We start from the raw sequence: 21,501 nt of genomic DNA, 5'->3' as shown, positions 1-21,501 counted from the left end.
CTCACCACCGACTCATCGTGTAAGTAGTGAACGTCTGCCATGCTTGGCGTTCCATTTTTATCAGGAGAATTAAGCACTGTGTTGGCCATCTATGTAAATGGGAGGCTTTAAACCTGTAAATGAGTGCAGTCATCGTTGAACCCCCAAACGACTCAAGTCAGAAGGACAGTCAAATCTCAACCTGTGCTGCTAATGAAGTAGCCTTTTCCCCAACCCCCCGCCTCTGATGTCCACCTCACATTTTACAGTGCTTTACAGCCTGGTAACTTAGATAAGAGACACATCAGGATGAGTTTACAAGTTACTCAGCGTTTATGAGTGGCTTAGAGGCTCAGAGCACTGAAGTGTGCGGTCAAATCTTGCTTGATGGGGGGTCCATGGACAGGCCGTATTGGCACCCCCTGGTTGCTTGTTAGAAATGCACAGCCTCAGGCCTCACCTTGGACTTTCTGGATTAGTATCTGCATTTTCACAAGATCCCCAGGGTATTCGTGGAACATTAAAATCTAAGCTCTGATACAAGAGACTGAGGAAAAAGAATTCCCACCTGGGCACCCAGTAAGGCCAGGCTTTCCTGGTGAGAATTCAGGGGCTTAGAGGGAGACCCCCAAATCCTCCTACCTTCAGGCAAATGGCACACATCCCTTAAGTAGGGGGTCATAGCATTTCATTCCACAATCAAAAATAAGTTTTAAGAAAAGAAGTCTCATGGTAGAAACAGGGCACTGAATAAATGCACACGTGAACCCGCTTATTCTGACCTCACAGCTTGGGTTTTTCTCACCTTGGCTTGCCTTTCCATGGAAGGCAAGAAAAGACCTACGCTGGACAAATAAACATGAACTGTGATAGGTGAGCATTAGGTCCCAAGGCTAGCCCCTGAAATGGCTGTCTCATCCACCTACCCACACAAGCCCCAACCCCTACCAAATCCCATATCTAAGCTTCACGTTCCACATGTGTAAAAAATGCCCATAATAATAGTACCTACTTCATCGGGTAACTGTGAGGGTCAAATGGGTTAATGCAGGTTAATTTCTAATAGGAGGGTCAATAAGTAACAGCTACTATTATCATTGTCATCATCATTGTCATTACTATTATCATTACCATTATTACTATTATTATTAATTTTTCTTGTTACTAGAGATCTCCTTCTGGCTTAACAGTCATTTGTACTCTCTCAACACAGTTATACGACCCCCAACTGGTTTTTATCCAGTCTGTAATTCTCCAACTTATCAGGAAAATTTAAAAAAAAAAAACCTTTGTCAAAACGTGATTAAAAGCCACTCGTAGTCTCGGCTCCAGTGCATGCCCCTAATTTGCTGATGCAATAACTCCATTCGCAGGGCAATGAACTTACCTGGCATGAGGTAGTGATTCCATTCTGCCTGCTAGCCAACCCCGCTTCCCTTTCTAGGTACCCATAAACCCCTCGATTTCATCATTCCTTCTAGAATTTTCAGTGAATTTGCAGTTTGAGGTCAGAGTTTTTGGGAAATTATTATGCTTTCCCTTTTCCAGGCTTTGGGTTTTCCTGTTCTGCATCATTCCTCGAGTTACCAGCAATGGCTCAGTGAGTTTATCTGCCTTCATCTACATTCTCTCAGATCGTCATTTTTCTGTGTCAGAAGACATAAATCCATTGACAGCAGCTTTGTGAATCTCTTACAATCTCCTTGCTTATCTCTGGTTTCAATTCCTTCTAACCAATTCTGTTCTAACCTTTCTGCATTCTTTTCGATTGCCCGCTGACATGACATTGTCAGACCCAAGCAGTCAGGCTAATCCCACCCTTCTTTGTGATCCAAGGATCAATTGAAAAACCGACCTCAAAAAGAGAGAAATGAGTTTATATGGCTACGAGTTTCTAAAAAAGAGTCTGGAGGCTGGCAGAAGGTTTGCCCTCATGCACAACTGAGCAGAGTCAGAGAGACAGATAAAGCAGATACAACCCCCAGATATTGGTTCCTTTGAGGGCTAAAGAGACCCATGGGAGTTATGGTCATGGCTGATGGGGTTAACTACCAGGGCAGATGGCCCCTCTTTGGAAATGGTGTTTATGTGTGATGAATCTGGACTCAGATGGGATCTCCCTTCATAAGACTTTCATGCTAATGTGCTGGAGGTGCAGTTAATGTTGGGGTTTAAGATATATTTAGGGGATTTGAATCTCTGGACTGACAATGTGATAGCCAGGTCCTGAGCCTCAACAGACTCCAGCACCTACAATCTGATTTATTGGACTTACCACACTCAGCTAAGATGGAGGTGAAGAAGGACAACCACCACACCATGGAGCCTAGAGTGATTACAACTGAAAATGGGAGGATTGCATCCAGCATCCAGGTGGAATCTGAGCCTCCTCTTGACATAAAGGTGCAATGGACACAACCAATCCAGTGTCCACATAGAAGAGGTGGCATTGGATTGGGAAAAGTGGACATAATGGACAAAGGGTATGGGGAAAGGCAGGAAGAGATGAGAGGTGGAGGCATCTTCGGGACATGGAGCTGCCCTGGATGGTGCTTCAGAGGTAATCACCGGACATTGTAAATCCTCACAGGGCCTACATGATGGAATAGAGGAGAGTATGGGACATGATGTGAACCAATGTATATGAGGTGCAGAGGTGCCCAAAGATGTACTTACCAAATCCAATGGATGTGTCATGATGATGGGAACGAGTGTTGTTGGGGGGGGGGAGAGGGGGGGTGGGGGGGTGGGGTTGAATGGGACCTCACATATATATTTTTAATGTAATATTATTACAAAGTCAATAAAAAATAAAAAAATTAAAAAAAAAAAAAAAAAAAAAGAGTTCGCTCTTTCGGTCAAACCTCTATTCACTTGGGTTTAAAATAGCTCCGATAAGGGTTTCACAGGCTTGGGTTTGTCCTTTTATAAACTAGAGGATGTTGAATGGGACTTGGGGCCTAAAGCTGAGGACAAAGAAGTAATGAGTAGCTCCACTTTCAAAAGAAAACCATGAGCTCTTGGGGTCTGAGAGGCCACAGAAGGGACCCTACTACTGTCTGTCATCACATGCTACCATGGGAGAGAAAGGCACAATTCCCTCCAATCTTGATAAGTTGAACAGTGGGGAAAGAGTCATGGGAGTCACACAGGAGTCACAGGGCAATCAGCCCTCATTTGGGAGCAAAGTGTTTGTGGTTAGCAGAATCCACCCCCCGCCCCTCCCCATGGAAAGGGCATGAGGCGCCTTCCCTTCCACATCCCTAGGTGAGGCGAGGGGCTGCTTGCTAGAAGCAAGGACTGCTAGACGGCAATGAGATACCACTTCATGCCCCCTAGGACGGCTATAATAAATAACAAGTGTTAGTGAGGATGTGGAGAAATTGAAACCCTCATACACTGCTGGGTGCCGGGGGAAAGTAAAATGGTACCGCCACCTTGGAAAACAGTCTGGCAGTTCCTCTTAGTTTCCTAGCTGCTGAAACAAATACCATTCAGTGAGTTGGCGTAACAACAGGAATTTACCAGCTCACAGTTTTGAGGCTAGTAAGAGTCCCGGCATTGGCAAGGGACGGTTTCTCCCCGAACACTGTGGTGCTCTGGGACTGGCTGCCACTGATTCTTGGTCCTAGGTTTTTCTGTCACCTGGCAGTGCACATGGAGGCATCTTTTTCTTTCTCTTCTGTGTTTCTTTGACTTCCAGTATTTTGCTTCTCCCTGGGGCTTTCTCTTTCTGTGGCCTTCTCTAGAAGTCCACAAGTAATAGGATTAAGACTGATCCTGATTCAATTGGGCTGCAAATTAACTGAAGTAACCTCATCAAAAGGAACTATTTACAATGGGTTCACATCCTCAGGAACGGATTAAGATTGCGAACATGTTTTTCTGGTGAACTTAACTCTGACCCACCACACACAGTTTTCCTATGACTCAGCAATTCCACTCCCAGGTTTATACCCAAGAGAATTGAAGACATACGTTCTCACAAAAACTTGTATCCAAGTGTTCGTAGCAGCATTATCCATAAGAGGCAAAAGTGGAAACAGCCCCAGTGTCCATCAGCTGATGAATGGATAAAGGGTGGTATATCAACACAAATGGAATATTAGTCAGCAGTAAAAAGGAATGACTTCTTTTTTTAAAGATTTATTTATTTATTTAATTATCCCCTCCCCTGGTTGTCTGTTCTCTGTGTCTATTTGCTACGTCTTGTTTCTTTGTCTGCTTCTGTTGTCGTCAGCAGCACAGGAAGTGTGGGCGGCGCCATTCCTGGGCAGGCTGCACTTTCTTTCATGCTGGGCGGCTGTCCTTACGGGGTGCACTCCTTGCACGTGGGGCTCCCCTATGCGGGGGACACCCCTGTGTGGCACGGCACTCCTTGCACGCATCAGCACTGCGCGTGGGCCAGCTCCACACGGGTCAAGGAGGCCCAGGGTTTGAACCGCGGACCTCCCATGTGATAGATGGATGCCCTAACCACTGGGCCAAGTCCGTTTCCCAGGAATGACATGTTGATTCATGCCACAACATGGACGAACCTTGGAAACATTCTGCTAAATGAAAGACGCAGTCACAAGGGACTACATATTGTATGATTCCATTTAGATGAAGTGTCCAAAACAGACAAATCTATGTAAACAGAAAGTAGATTAGTGGTTGCCTAGAGCTGGGAGGATGGGAGAATTGAGGGTGATGGCTAAGGGGTGCAGAGTTTCTTTTTAGGGTGATGAAAAGATTCAATAATTGATGTGGTGATGGTTGCACAATTGTGAATATCCTAAAAGCCACTGAATTGTACACTTTAAATGGGTGAACTGGGGAAGTGGATTTGGCTCAACTGATAGAGCATCCACCTACCACATGGGAGGTCCAGGGTTCAAACCCAGGGCCTCCTGGCGTGTAGTGAGCTTGCCCATGTGCAGTGCTGATGTGCGCAAGGAGCACCGTGCCACACAGGGATGTTCCCCGCATAGGGGAGCCCCATGCGCAAGGAGTGTGCCCCTCAAGGAGAGCCGCCTCATGCAAAAAAAGCACAGCCTGCCCAGGAGTGGCGCCGCACACACAGAGAGCTGATGATGCAGCAAGATGATGCAACAAAAAGAGACACAGGTTCCCAGTGCTGCTGACAGAATGCAAGGAGACACAGAAGAACACACAGCGAATGGACACAGAGAGCAGACAATGGGGGGGGGGGGGAAGCGGAGAGAAATAAATAAAAATAAATAAATCTTCAAAAATAAATAAATAAATAAATGGGTGGACTGTATGGAACCATGTGGTATATGAATCATGTCTCAATAAAGCTGTTAGAAGGAAGAAAAGAAGTATGGACTGGCCGCCCCTTCTCCAGGTGGATGCTTGAGCGCCTGAACCCACAGGCCCACCCTAGTGCAAACATCAGAGCAGCAAGGGAGTGCTAGGGAGTTTGGAGGCTTACCTGAACTTGGAAATTATATGAATGGGGTGGGGTGAGATGGATGCTGGAGTAGCCCACCCTGGAAAGACAATGAAAAGGGGTGGCAGTGGACCTGCTTCCATGCTGCAATTTGGCCGTGCAAGAATGAGCATGTTTCCTATGGACTAAGAAGATGTTGGGGAAGAAGGTATCTGGGCTTGAGCTAGGATGTTAGGCTGCCCACTAGACAAGGGAAACCCAGGAGCCAGGGGCTTGGGGTGTACACCCAGTGGTCATAGGCGAGAGAGAGGAAGGAAAAGAGGCTGAGCCAGATCTCCCCCATCAGGGGCTAGGTAGTGGAAAAAGCCCTCCCACCCAGGACTCTCTATGGCAGGCAGCACTTCTCAAACTTTCCCGTGCCTATGGATCCCCGGGGGAACTTATTAAAGTGCAGATCCTGATTCAATAGGTCCAGGGCAGGACTCCGCGTTTCTAAGAAGCTCCCAGGTGATACAGATTCTGCTGGTCTGTGGACCAACTTGGAGTTGCAAAACTCTAAATCCAGAGTTCTCAAAGTTTTTGGTCTTAGCAGTCTTGTGAACTCTTCAAAATTACTGAAGATCCCGCAAAGCTTTTGTTTATGTAGGTTTTAACATTTAATATTTACTGTATTTGAAATTAAAACTGAGAATTTTTTGTATGTATTGGTTGATTATTTTAAAAGAACAATAATGTCCACTGCATGTTAACATAACATATTTTTATGAAAAATGTATCTTCCAAAACTGAAATTTAGTGAGTGGCATTGTTTTACATTTTTGCAAATCTTGCTATTTTTTCTATCTGCTTCTGCATTCAATCTGTTGCAGTATGTTGGTTTTGTTGAAGAGCATGAAGAAAATCTGCCCTTGGCAGATATGTAGTTGGAAAAGGGAAGAGCATTTCAATAGCTTTCCCAGGTAACTACAGATACTCTTCTTTGATGCTACACCAAAACTCAACAAGAGATAGTTTCTTCTTTTTTCTTTTTCTTTTTTGCTGTTTATTTCTGAGTTTCAAAGATTATTTCCTCTTCCCCGTGTTTTTAGAATTCCCCCATTCAATCTTGACTGCCACAACCAGACAGACAGAAAGCACAAGGATCTTCTTTCTTTTGTATCTGTAGCAAAAATCTTAGCAGCAGGTATGAACTGCTCCTGGTCTGTCAGAGATAGTTTCTTCAGGATTTGTTACAATGTGAAATCTGAATGCCTAACAAGCGAACATTCCCTACTCTGTTGCATTAAAATCCATTGGTCCATCTTGCATTTTGAACAGCTCTTTTACCCATACATGATTTTGTAGCGTTATGCATTGACCATTTGGAAAATATTGACTCGCTGAGTTATGCAGATCATCCAAGTGTTGACACATTTCATTATACAAGTTTGAAAAGTCACGATTGTTACTACCACCATTGATCTTACCAGAAAAGTTTTTAAGTACTGGGAAGCTGTCAAGTTCACAATCTTGGGATACAAATTTTCCAAATTTTTTATTTTTGCTTGGAAGCTCAAATTTTATCATCGACAACAAATACTGTCAGTTGTTTTCCTTGAAGTGACAGATTTACTTCAATCATTTTGCAAGAAAATGACGGCCACTGCCAAATACCCAAGCCTAAATAACCATAGTTCGCCTGTCAAGCATTCTTCCAAGTGAAATTGATGTTCCAGGAAAATAAATGGCCAGTGCAGTTTGCAACTTAAACAGTCACACACTTAATTTTTGTCCAGACAACCATCGTACTGCAGGTATGCAACAGAAGTACCTTATGCATACTTCCCATTTTGTTACACAGATTATCCGAAAGGCATGTACTCAGAGGTCAAGATGTAATGCAATTAATAATTAGTACTACCTCGTCAAGGGCACCCTTAATTGCCATTGGATTTTGTTTTGTTTTCTTACTGGGAGGGCACAGCAATGAAGGAAACAATGACTACTAATGCAGTCCCGTGCCACTGCCTTGATTTGTGCTTAGGCACCGGCAGTTTGTTCCGTCACTGATTTTGCACCATCAGTGCAAGCACCAACATAGTGAAAAACGCAAGTAACAGCTTCATACTAACATGAAAATATTTTTAACTCATGGACCAAAGAAAGGGTCTCTGAGAACCACTGCCCTAAGGAACCCACCATGTGAGCCATGGGAAAGCGAGTTTGGAAGGCCACCACCAGAGGATGCAAGGGCCATGTAGTGTGCGCCAAAGAAGCCACTGAGTGGCTTTCTTCTACATTTTTGGGAAAGAAGCCACAATAACCGACAGAGAGAGGCCCATTAAGTAAAGAGACCCTTGTCTCTTTTCCTCTCCCACCTCAGCATGCTTGGTGAGCTAGGCCTTGGAAAGGAGGGGAACAGATTTCTTTTAGAGCTGGACCCAGCCACTCAAACTTGGACTTGGGCAAGGAGAGGAAATGAGATTTAAATCAAAGTTAAGAAGGAAATTTTAAACTGGACTGGGCTTCGAGTGATCAAAAGTAACCAGAAAGTTATGGAATCTGCCCAAGATGTTTGTTACTGAGAAAATGAAAAAGGCAGTAAGACAGAGCACAGTGGGAAGCAGGGATTAAAGATAAATAAAGCACTTTGATGTTACTACTCCTACTGAGTTGAGACTCGTCATAAAACAGTTATATCTAGTCCCCCTTCCATTTAAAATACATACATATCTGAGCTAATCGAAAAGATCCCTATGTGACATGCCATATTCCTTTTCTTCCTTGTCAACATCACATCATTCATCTATTCAACAAATTTTGACTGAACACCTACTGTGCCAGGCACTGTTCAAAAGGCTTGGGATACACCAATGAAAAAACAGATGAAGATCCATTGGGAGAATTCACGCGATTTGTAATTACTTTTTAAAGCTTTTTGTTTTCAATTAACCATGCATGCTCAGCTACAAGACCTGCTGGGATCTTGAAGCAACGTAGCAGGGCTCAGTGGGGTTTGACTAAATTTTATGAGTGGTCCACAAGGCTGACCCCAAGGAAAGAGGCCAACAATCTACATCACAATGTTTCAGGCCCTGTCCAGATGGCATGAATAGCCAAGGTTATCTCATGATCTACTGGGCAGAAGCCCAAGATTGGAAGGCTCTAGACAAGTTCAACAAGAGTGGCAGCATCTTGATTTCAGTGGGTTCTAGGAGGAACCCAGTCCCAGCCAGTAGCTGGAGACACAAAGGACATAATGCAACTCTTTCAAGGAAGAGGACCTGGAGAGAGTTTAACAGGGTCTTAGTCTTAGTCAGATGAGCTGGGCTACTGTGACTAGTAATAAAAGAAATTGTAGCACTCAGGTGGAGAAAATGGCCACAATAGTTGCTGAGGGCAGGGAGAGGGAAGAAGAGATGTGATGTGGGGGCATTTTGGGGACTTCGAGTTGTTCTAAATGATATTGCAGGGTCAGATTGTGAACTTCATATATCCTGTCATAACCCACTGAATGTACTGGGGAAGAATGTGGACTACAGGGTAAGCTATTATCTGTGTGGTGCAGCAGTGCTCCAAAATGTGTTCACCAAATGCAATGAGTGTGCCACAATGATGGGGGAGGCTGTTGGTGTGGGAGGAGTGGGGTGGGGGCGGGTATAAAGGAACTTCTTATATTTTTTAATGTAACATTTTTTGTGATATATGTATCTTCAAAAAAATACTATTTACAAAGAAAGTAATAATAATAAAAAAAGAAAAACAAAACTGATGAGCTGGGGCTTCACTTGGAGACTTTAGTAGTAAAACAGGTACCAGCTCATACGCTGAAATGGACACTCTAGGTTGGATTCAGGACAACGGGCAGTTCCGTGGCTCTTTGGCTGCTGCCTACTGGGCTCTGTCTCTTTCAGGGTCTGTCCACAACCAGTTTAAGGCCATTAGAGGCTCTAGACCCTGAAAAGCCATGTAATGCAGGATAAAAGCCACACTAACCAGAAAATAAGTGTCAGGGAGTCCAACATAGTTCTCCTTTTTTCTTTAATGTCTTCTTCAGAGTAGTCTCCAAATACGCAAGTCCTTCAAATGGGTGTGCGTGTGCATGCGTGTACGTGTGTGTGAGTGTACTGCAATCACATGTTTAGTCTGTCTTGGGGATCATCTCTACTAGTCTGCCCCAAGCTCAGTAGGGAACATCAAATACATACGATGGAAATTCCAGAGGGAACCAGTAGCAATCATGTGATTAATCCTGAATAGGATTTCAACCCACGGCTCTCATTACCTGCTCAGCCTGTTACTTTGCTTCACTGACCTTATTTTTATTTTAAAGAAGCTTTACATTATATAAATGATACATAGAAAATATAGGGGATTCCCATATACCCCTCCCACACTTCTGCCCATTAACAACATCTTTCATTAATGTGGTACATTTGTTACAATTGATGAACACAGATTGAAGCATTGTTGTTAACCATGGGCTACAGTTTACACTTTGCACCACACATTTTTATAGATTTTGACAAAACGTATAACAGCCAGTATCCGTCATTGCACTGTCATTCAAAACAATTCCAATGTTCCAAAAATGCCCCATGTTACACCTATTCTTCCTTCTCTCTCCCCTCAGAATCTCTGGTGATCACTGTCTTTATAACAATGTTGCAAGTTCTTCCATTGCTAGAATAATAAGTCTACTTTAGTCCATAGTTGCATTCCCCCCTTATGTTTCTTCATTCTTCAAACCTGAGGATTTTGGAATGATGATGCCCACCCTGCTTCTGATTGAGAGGGGGGCTTAGATTCCATGTGGCAGATGGATGCAGTCTTGCTTAGAGTTGTAGATTCTCTGTTTTTTGGAATGGGTGTTGTCCATCATCATCTTTTTGTTAGTTGTCCTGGGCAAGTCCAATGAACTGGAGAGTAGGTATTGCAACTCTGTTGAGATTCAAGGCTCAGCTAGCATTTGAACAGACTGAAAATTTAAGTCTCTGGGACATATATTTACTGGATATAATGCTAATTATAGATTCAGATAAAAGGGGCAGAAGAGTCATGTGTAAGGAAATTATTGAATCTAACTGGTACATAGGGGAACATATATTCCAAAGTAAGGCCCACTGACAGGGTGACAAATTCCTGAGATTGTCTGCCCTGCCTATAGTGTCTGGATGTCTCTAGAGCCCACAGGAGCCCCCCTGTTTGAGGCACTGTTTACTGTGGCAGTCAATGAGATCCTGCTGAGATGTGCATAAGTGTAATTTCTGGAATGATCTCCTGACTCACTTTGAAATCTCTTAGCCCTAAAAACTGATTTGTATTTAATATTTTCCCCTTTTGGTCAAGATCTCTTTCCAAATGCATCACTAGTTGGCATTTGATAGTAACCCCTCGGTGCCAGGATGGCTCATCCCCAGGAGTCATGTCCCATGCTGGAAGGGGGTGGGGGGGAGTTAGTATGTTTATATGCTGAGTTTGGCTTAGAGACAGGCCACATTTGAGCAACAAAGAGGCTTTCAGGAGGTAACTCTTTGGCAATATATATTACTAGGCTAACTTTCAATTTCACAAGAACAGGGTTCATAAGTACAAGCATCAATATCAAAGGACTGGCATATTGGTCTGTCCTCCTTTGCTAGGCACTGCCCATGTACTCTAGGGATTCTTGTTGCTATTTTGGAAAATGTAGCAGGACTTCCCAGGATGGGAATTCAATATTCTTTCAGTTATAGTGTGAGTCTCCACCCACCGAGACAACATCACATGACCACTTGAACATATTTAAGTTCCATAAAGGCATGCCCCAGGTGCATCCCTCCCCACACATCCCCCATCCTGACACCCTGCAACAGTGATCTTACCTTGCCACAGTTGCAACCCTTCTGCAATCCAAAACCTCCCCAAAAACAAAGGCAAAAAAAATTTTAAATACAATAATAAATAAATAAATAATAAAATCTAAAAATAATTTAAAAATTTTGTTATGTCTTTCATCACCATAAGATATGTTATCTTTTATGTATAGTGACAATTTCTTCTGTATGTCTCACCAGTATCTTCTTTGTTTTGCTTTATTTTCTAAGAAGCTTTAGGTCACAGAAAAGTCACATAGAAAATATCGGGGATTCCCCTATACCCCACCCCCTCCCCTTCTCACATTTTCCCCTATTAACAACATCTTATATGAGAATGGTACATTTGTTACAATTGATGAGCAAATATTGACGCATTGCTACTAACAATGATCAATGGTTTACATTATGGATTACATATTTTTCTGAACACTATTAAGATTTCAACAAAATTTATAATGATTTGTATCCTCCATTGCAAGATCATGCAGAATAATTCCAGTGCCCTAAAAATGCCCTTTGTTCCATCTATTCTATTCTTTCCTCCCTCTCCCTTCGGAACCTATGGTAACCATTAAGTTTTAATTTTTGAAGAATAAGGTTCATAGTTACATGCATTAATATTGAGGGCTTGATGTATTGGTATGCCTGTGTTCTTGAGAGATTCCTGCCCCTCTAATTGAGAACATAGCAGGAGTCCCCAGGATGAGATTTTTACTATTTCCTTGTTTATTGTGTGGGTCTACACCCACTGAGATTACAAACTATGACAAGATGAACACTTTCATATGCCATAAAGGCATGCCCCAGGTGTGCCCTATCCCATATATCCCCCGCACCACCAAAGCCCTACACCAGCAACCCGCCCTCGCCGTATCTGATTATTCCCACCATTGTAGTTTTAACCACATACCTACAAATCCCCAGAGTTCACCAGTTCCTTCCTCCAGCCCTCCCCCCAGTTCCATGGATATACCCAGCAGTGGGATTGCTGGATCATATGGCAATTCTACAGTTAGCTTTCTTGGAACCGCCGAACTGTGCTCCACACAGACTGCACCATTCTACATTCCCACCAGCACTGTTCCCATTCTTCCACATCCTCTCCAACACTTGTAGTTCTCCAAATCTAATAGCCGCCAGTCTAATGGGTATAAGATGGTATCTCATTGTAGTTTTGATTTGCATTTCCCTAACAGGTAGTGATGTTGAGCTTCTTTTCATGTACTTTTTAGCTATTTGTATTTCTTCTTTGGAGAAGTGTCTATTCAAATCTCTTGCCCATTTTTTAAAGGTATTGTTTGTCTTTTTATTTTCGAGGTGTAGGATTTCTTCATATGCACTGGATATTAGACCCTTATCAGATAGGTGGTTACCAAATATTTTCTCCCATTGACTAGGCTGCTTTTTACTTTCTGGGAAAACTCCTTTGAAGCACAAAAGTTTTTAATTTTGAGGAGGTCCCACTTATCTATTTTTTTCTTTTGTTACACTTGCTTTGGGTATAAAATTTATGAAACCATTTCCTACTACATGATCTCATAGATGTCCCCTACATTATCTTCTAGGAGCTTTATGGTCTTGGCTCTTATATGTAGAGCTTTGGTCCACCTTGAGTTAATTTTTGTATAGGGTGTGAGATGGTGTTCCTCTCTCATTCTTTTGGATATGGGTATACTGTTCTCTGAGCACCATTTGTTGAAGAGGCCATTCTGTCCCAGTTGAGTGGGCTTCATGGCCTTGTGCTGACTTCATTTTGACTCAGCACTTCCGGTTTGTGATCCAGCTAACCTACTGTCCCAACACTTGGCAGTCTTATTTTATTTCGTGATTTTTCTTTCTCCTCCCTCCGTGCTCTCTGGGATAGCTCTTTCAGGAATGGTCCCTTCAGTTTGTCTCCAAGTCCCCTTAATGTACCCTGACCTCCTGTGGAGACCTAACTGGACACAGTCTGGCTTTCCACTCACCTGGAGAGAAGAGACCAAGCTGATAAATCTTCCCTCTCCCTCTCTATCCATCTCCCCAAGCAACAGTCATAAGACTTGAGGGAAATGCAAAGGCTGTAGAAAGTGGTAGACCAATTTAAAAAGGATGCTAATAACCTTACATCCAGTTATCATAAAACTCTCTCAGAGCAGTGTTTCTCAAAATGTCATATGTGATGTCATGTGCTTCAGAATCATCCTACCATGCTTGGTAAGAATACAGATTACTCGGTCCACCCCAGACCAACTGTCTCGGTTTGGCTTCCCCCAGAAGCAGACCCTGAGACAAGGCTTTGAGTGCAAGTCGTTATTTGGGAGGCGATCTCAGGAAACATGGGTAGGGGAGTGAGGAAGTGAGATGGGGAAGGGAAGGCAGCCAATAAAAGGCTCACTCTCAAGCCAGTTACTATTGTGGGCAACTGGAGCTTAATCCAGCTGGGAAGCTTTGGAAACAATATAGTACACACCTCTCAGAATGATCCCACTGGAGAGGTGAGGTTGCAGAGGTGTTTGTATGCCAACTCCCTTCAATCATGGACTGAAGCTGCACTCAGGTGGCATTAATTCCCTGACCTGCCAAATCACAGCACTCTGGCTAAAAATAAAAAGATGCAGTGCTGGGAGTCAGCGGTCAGGCCGGTGTGCACCGAAATGGGAAGGGCTGAAGAAGTATGGGCGGGACCCCGACAGCGTCTACCACACCAACTAAATCAATGTGCCTGAGTATGGGGCTAGACTCTACATTTTGAATAAGCTCCTCACACTATGATTGGAGAATATAAAGGACTAAGGAAATGTAGTGCAAGTGGAAGTGGATTTCTAATTTACAGTGCCTTCTGTAAATGCCACTGAATTGTACATTTAAAAATCTTTAAAATGGCAAATTTTATCTTCTATATATTAAATTTTATATTATCACAATAATTTTTTTAAAGAAGGCACTGCCACTCCACCATCACCACCACCCCCCAAAGTCTAATTTTAGGAAACCCTCCTTTTCTTATGATGACAGCATAAAGCTTGAGTCTGCCACTCACCAGTATGATCCTTGGACTGAATTTCCATTTTGTACCAGGGGAGCTATTTTAGACAAACCCTGTGAACTTAAATAGGGAAAGTGATTCATTGGCATGTAAGGTCCGTTTCATGTTGATGTCAGGATGAAGAAATCAGATGGTGCTAAATGTTCTCTCAGGTCAATACTAGATGACTTCATAGCTTTCACCAGCATTTTTAATGGTTCGACATTTAGCACTCAAGTCCAGGAGCTTTTTGCCAGCTCTTTGTGAAGGGGGAGACAGGGGGAGATGCTATTGAAAGGTTTCTTCAAAGAGTTAGTTAATGCATTAGGGCATGGATTTCATTACATGATCACATAACACTGAGTAGCAGAACATATAGTGAGCAATCTAAAAATAATAACTGCTCAGATGTCGATTTACCAAGGGCTGGCCACGAGCCGGGCTTTGGAAATGTGAAGCTGGGGGCTGAGAGCGCAGGTTCCTGGGACCCTGACCTTCCATAAGGTTGCAGGTCGGCAGGGAATGAAATAGAATTCCTGCAACTGCCGTTCTCACTCACTTTCCCTTTCTATTCTCCATAGCCATAACCTACCCACGCCCAAGGGAGTTGGGAAGGGCTAAAAATGGGCTGCCATAGTCCTTTTTTGCTTGTCAGGAGCCATCTTCCGGAGTTGAATATCAACGTAGATGATCGCTGATGCTTATGTGTGGTGGGCGCCATGTTCTTTCCACAACACCGCCCCACCTAGAAAAGCGCAGCGACTGAGCAGAGACCGAGACAAGGGCACAGAGCTGAAGATTTCTCCTAAGAGAACCAGACAGAAACACTTGGAAGAAGCAAGAGGAGTGTATGTCACCGAGCCAGGCATCCTGAGCTTGCGCGTTCTGCCAAAGCACTCACCATGCTGTCTTGTTTGTCTCTTTTCTTGCCTGTCTCTTGAGAGTTGCTTGAAGGCAGGGGCCAAGTCCAGTTCATCCTTGAATCCTCCCTGCCCGCTGTACAGTAATCTCACAGGGCATTTCAGCTGACTGAAGAAATTAATAATTATTATTTTTTAAAAGAGACTCATAGTGCTAGAAAATAAGAAAGTGCTTAAAAAAAACACATGAAAAACACAAAGATTGGGGGTATGTCAAAGGCACACAGGAGCCAATGGAAAGAGCACGCAATGGCCAAAGCTGGAACAGTTTGAGCAGCAATATCATACTTGATATTAGTTTATAACTCAAAATATAAAATAAATATTTAAGTGTCCATCCTGATAAATAAATGATGGAAAAAATTAATAAATGGGGGTGAAAAGACAAATCTCCCATGCAAAAGTGCCCCAGAAAGAATTGCAGGAACCAGAGCTTGGTTTTAGGCCTGGGTGACAGGGTTTGCTGAGTGCCAGACCCCTGCCTCCTGTGGTTATGTGAGGTGTTCCTGGGCACTGGCATGGCTGGGGTTTAAAAGGCAGTGTGTCCATGACTCTGAGCAACTCTGATCTGGGGGACAGCTCACTGTTTTTAGGCTGCCAAGACCACTATGACAAGCAAAGGAAGTGATGGGGAGCTGCATATATATCCTTTGCCTGGCTTATTAGCTGCTCTGAGAGAAAACAGAAGTCAAAGCAAGCTTGACCTGAGCTCAAGTTGTCAATCTCTCGCCCATCCTTATCCCAAACCAGAATCTGGTCTCTTCCTTCCATGATCACAGATGAGCTTGGACCTGGTGTTACCTTGCCCAATGAATACTGCTCTCTTCTTCCACTCAGAATATCTCTTAAGAAGGAGAATTGAAAAGGGGATGGGAGCAAAGGAGCCTGCCCCGTGAATCTACATTTACTGAGGGCCTTGTGGGCACCAGCATGCTTTACGCGTTGCTATGTTCATGCATCTGTTATTGCACTTGGTGTTTGCTTTCCTGAAGTTCAAGAAAGAGTTGAGATCACGTCCCCGGTTCAAACCCGTGTGGAGGTGGCCCATGCACAGTGCTGATGCACACAAGGAGTGCCGTGCCATGCAGGGATGTCCCTGCGTAGGGGAGCCCCACGTGCAGGGAGCACGCCCTGTAAGGAGAGCCGCCCAGCCTGAAAAGAGTGCAGCCTGCCCAGGAATGGTGCCACACACATGGAGAGCTGACACAACAAGATGACGAAACAAAAAGAGACACAGATTCCCGGTGCCACTGATAAGGATAGAATCGGTCACAGAAGAATACACAGGGAAGTGGACTTGGCCCAGTGGATAGGGTGTCCGCCTACCACATGGGAGGTCCACAGTTCAAACCCTGGGCCTCCTTGACCCGTGTGCAGCTGGCCCATGCGCAGTGCTGATGCATGCAAGGAGTGCCGTGCCATGCAGGGGTGCCCCCCCCCCCCGTAGGGGAGCCCCGTGCGCAAGGAGTGCGCCCTGTAAGGAGAGCCGCCCAGTGCGAAAGAAAGTGCAGCCTGCCCAGGAATGGTGCTGCCCACACGGAGAGCTGACCCAACAAGATGACGCAACAGGGAGAAACACAGATTCCTGTGCCTCTGACAACAACAGAAGCAGACAAAGAAGAACACGCAGCAAATGGACACAGAGAACAGACAACTGGGGGAGGGGGGGAAGGGGAGAGAAATACATAAAAAAATAATAAATCTTTAAGGGCAGAGTTTGCCTTTTCATTCCCTCATTGCGGGCAGGGGGCGGGGGGTGGGCAGCAGAGTAGACAAGCAGCGATCCCAGGAGACACCAAGCCCCTGACGGTCTTGCAAGGTCTCCAATCCACAATTCTACTTCCTTCTGTCCACTTGCGCTTACCCCATACACCACAATCCTTAACTAGTAGGAAAGGAAGGCCCGGGTCTGTAAGACAGTCTCAAACGGTAACTGGCCTAGAGTCAGAGGCCCTCAGTTTTATTCCAATCCCACCTCTGACGAGTTAGAACATGCTGACAAGCCCTCCATGGAAACAGCGTAGAAGATGCCGACAAATTGGGAACCTCTGTTTGTTTCCTTCATCTTGCTATTGATATTGATAATAAGTAGCGTGTCTATCACAGTCTGCAGTTTAGTGTTCACACAAACCCGATCTCACTTGATTTTCAAAAGGACTCTCTGAGATAACCAGAAGAGTTGCTATTGTCTCCATGTCACAAAGGAGGAAACCAAGGCTCAGAGAAGTTCAACATCTGGTGACAAACTAATACGGCCAGAAAGGCAGCAAGGCAGCAGGGCACTTAGCAAATGGTTCCTCCTGACCCCTTTAGGAAGCAGATTCACAAAGCCTTAACTTAATGGTGTTTCCCAGGGTGTCTTTCCTATTCCTCTTACAAGATCCATTGATAGGGTTTTTTAATCTCAAGCTCTCACAACAAGTCTACAAACTGGAGTCTTTAAAAAGGAAGACGCAAGTTCAAAGTTACTTGCTGATAGACAGCTAATACGATCTCAGCAAGTGAGAATTCAGATCTAATAAGACAGCAGAATTTATGTTCTTATTTCTTGGTCACAACCCTTTCTGAAAATCCCTTGCTGGGTGACAAGTTAACTATTAACTCTGTCTCCAGCATAAATGTCTCTCCCAAGTTCCAGATCCATTTATACAACTGCCTACAGGAAATCCTCACTTGGGTGGAGATTGGCCAACATATCCTAAACTGAGTTTAGATATAGTCCAAACCTGTTCCTCCTTGGGGACTTCCAATTGCAGTTAATGGCCCCCCTATCCAGTCCACTGCACAAATCAGAAATGAGGAAGTCCTGTGACACCCCTGCCTCTACCTCACCCCACACCCATTTGCTGTCATCCCAATTCTTTCTCCTACACATCTCCTATCCCTGCCGCTTTCTAGGTCCAGTGTCTCTTGATCCTTCATCTTCTGCAAGAGAGTCCCCCATTGATCTCCTTGTCTCAGTATCCCCGGCCCTCCCTCCCAGTCTCAGACTCCTTTTTGCCTGGCAAAGAGGCCCTTCTGGGTCCAGTCCTTGCCTGGCTACCATTCCAGCCTTACTACCCACAATTTTCCTTCTGGCACACTGTATTCCCGCAAATCCAAAGTAATTCCCGTCCACAAACAGCCATGTTGTTTCATGAATTTGCAACATGGATGTGTCATTTCTTCTACCTGGAAGGACCCCTCCCCACTTTCAAGACCTAGTTCAGCAACCACCATCACTTCCTGTATGAAGCAGGACGTGTCACTTACTCCCTCCTTTGTAATATGGCTGTACCTTGAGTTGCCCTGGCTGTAGCCTATATCACCCTGAATCACAATTCCTTGTTCACGGGGCTGCCCCCAGTTCCCCACCATGCTGGGAGACCAGAAAAACAAGAACTAGATCTGTAGATCTACGATGCCTAGCCCAGTGCCCGAAACATAGGAGACACTCAATAAACATGCCTTGAACGTCTGCTGCTGGAGTCCATCGTCCCTGAATTTTGCAATCACTGAGGGAAACAGTCCAAGCCTTCATTTTACAGACAGTGATAGCAAGGCTCAGGGAGGGTGTAACTTGCTGAGCTACCCAACGACTTGGCAGCCCTGGTAATAAAGAGATTCAGATCTCCTGAACAGATTCACTCCTTCATCGCTTTGCTTTCCATGATTCCTCACTGCCTCTCAGGCTCAAAGTAGAAAAGCCGTTGAACATGTCCGTGTCTCTGTTTCCACTCATAGACCACGGACGTTACTAACGCCTTCCCTTTCTACATGGTAGGGATTGTTTGACGATAGTTCAGTGCTGTCTATAAAATTGCTTTGACTTCAGAGAAGAGCTACACCACGGTCAAGGCTCGGCAGTCCACCACTTTGATTTCAACTTCTCAGTTTACGCTCTCACTTCCTCTATCGACTTTTCCTCCCATGAAGCCTGCAACCCAGCAGAAGCTGAAGGAGAAAGAGACCTGCAATTTCCTCTTCCACTCCAACGCCACTTAACTGAGAAAGGTATTATAAATAAAGTAAAACAAAGATTTCTGCACAACAGCATTAAAAATCTTACGTAGATTACAAGTTTAGGATAAGAATAAAAAGGAGGTTCAAGTTTGGAGTCTTGCATTGGAAATGGTTATTACATTACTCAGAAATTCCACATCCATCCATATGTATGTATATAAAACAGTCTACCTTCCTAGGCACCTAGGAAATTTTATTTTATTTTTTAATTCCAACGTAACTGGGCATAATTGGGTCAATTGACAAAATCGAAAAGCGAGTAAAGGATTAAATAAAAGGGTTGTATCAATTGATGGAAGGCAATAACTCTGTTGTGATTAGGTAAGAGACCATCCTTATTCTTAGAAAATAAAGTAGTTAAGGGTAAGAAAGTAACTCACCCTCAAATGGTTTGGTGTGTCTGTGTGTCTGTGTGTGTAGCAAAGATGATTGATTAGATAGATAGATAGACAGATAGATACAAATGGGGTAAAATGCTTCCAGTAAGTGAATCTAAGCAATCTAGGTCAAGAGTATATGGATGTCATTTGTACTCTTTTTATTCTCTCAAAAAAAACAGTTTGAAATTTTTCCCAAATATAAGTTTTTAAAAAATCATGTCTGGACCAGACTTTGCATTTGTGCAATTTAAGACTTTCACTTGCTGTATGTATGTATATCTGTCTCTCCAATAATCATGTCCCTGGCCCTACGGTAAAAGCTATAGAGATTAAAGAGCAAATAGGCATACTTCCTTCTTTAATTAGTTCATTCCCAGTTCAGAAGAGGGAGCACAAACATGTAAAAAGACAGAAATAATAACAAGCAGCAAATGCTGAAGGCCCCAAAGAGAAGGTTAAATGAGCTGCCAGGGTTTCAGAGAGGAGCCAGAACTTGAGTCAGGCCTTTGAGCAGGGGCTGGGGCTGGAGAGGAGCAGAATGAAGGGCAGGGCATCCCATGCAGAGGGTACAGGGAGAGCCAAGGTGGGAAAGCATGGTTCTAGTGAGCAGCGCACTTTGAGGTTTCAGGAGTGGGGAAGGGGCAGAGAGACAAAGACTGGGGTAGGAGTGTGGGTCTGGGCCAACTGGGAAGACCTGGAGATACCAGGAGTTTGGGCTTTAGGCCAGAGGCCAGAGGCCAGAGGTCTGCCATCTTTTAGAGGCACTGACCCCTCGCTCTTCTGGACAATGTAGAGAAAGCTGGAAATGGGCCGTGCCAAGGGAGTGGGCAAGGGCACCAAGAAGGCCCCAATCCACAGAACACCTCCCTCATAGAGCCTACCAATCAGGGATCTCCTTGAAAACAGAGCTGTCTCAGCAGCTGATTTGGTAAACATTGTGCCCAGTGAAGTGAACTTTAAGCTAATAATCGTATGTTTTACCTGTAACACATGACTGTTTTCAGCTATGTGATCAGCTATGTGAGGGAATGGAAATTTTGAAAGTAGGATGGAGAGCTCTAATTTTGGAGAATTGGTGGGGGACGATGGAGAAGGCAGGTGTATTGGGCAATTAATGCTAGCTGCTGTAACAATAGCAACAAGATAACCTTGTTGACGTAACATAGTAAAGGTTTATTTTGCAGTCATTCAGATCACAACGTGGTACAGATGGGGCAGCTCTCCTGATGAGGGCCCCTCCCACCAGTGACTCAGGAACCCAGGCACCTTCTATGGTGCGCTGTTGCAAAGGCACCACGGAAAGGAGAGATTGAGAGGGATGATCACCTCAGTTTCATGGCCAGGCCTGGAGGTAACTTCTATCACGTCTACCCAGGTTTCAGAGCCTAGTCACGTGAGCCCAATCAGATGGCGATTGTCATTGGATTATGGAGTTTTTCTCTGTGCCCGGGAAGAGGAAATGAAATGGTGAGGATCATAGTTTGGGGTTTCCCCAAGAGCAGCCTCTGAGAGGAGGATATGAGTACGAGAGTTTAGAAGAGCAGTGATTTTGGGGAACACCTACTGGGAAGCGGGGAAGTGAGACCAGGAAGGGAAGGCAGCCAGCACGGAGTATGGTGATAAGCTTACTCTGGGCACCTCAGGCTCAATCCTATTGGTTTGTGTTTGTGTGTGTGTTTAGGAGGTACCGGGATTGAACCCAGGGCCTCGTACATGGGAAGTAGGCATTCAACCTCTTGAGCTACATCCGCTCCCCATACTGGGGTCTTCTGAGAGGCTGTATGAAGCAATCTGAGCCATTCCACCTGAGGAGTGGGGAAGTGGAGCGATATACCCACCAACTCCCAACCTTCGTTGCTTGAGGGCTGCTCCCTGGGAAATTAACTCTCTGGCATTTCTGGCAAGCGGGTCAAGCATGTTCCAGTGGCCAGAGAAAGTCCTCGGGCAGTCACACGTACTTAGGTACGAAGCCAGCAGTGTGGAC

The 21,501-nt window shown here is 44.5% G+C and overlaps 1 non-coding gene across 1 annotated transcript; it reads right to left on the bottom strand.

Annotated features, from left to right (window-relative positions):
• Positions 1 to 6,457: 6,457 nt before the first annotated feature.
• On the bottom strand, positions 6,458 to 6,588 carry LOC111762285 (small nucleolar RNA SNORA31). Its single transcript, XR_002795439.1, has one exon. It is a non-coding gene; the product is annotated as a small nucleolar RNA SNORA31 (small nucleolar RNA).
• Positions 6,589 to 21,501: the final 14,913 nt, after the last annotated feature.

Source organism: Dasypus novemcinctus, chromosome X (genome assembly GCF_030445035.2).
Source record: "Dasypus novemcinctus isolate mDasNov1 chromosome X, mDasNov1.1.hap2, whole genome shotgun sequence".
NCBI classification, from domain to species: domain Eukaryota; kingdom Metazoa; phylum Chordata; class Mammalia; order Cingulata; family Dasypodidae; genus Dasypus; species Dasypus novemcinctus.
The sequence above is the reverse complement of the archived record's forward strand: the minus strand, read 5'-3'. Positions and strand labels throughout refer to the sequence as shown.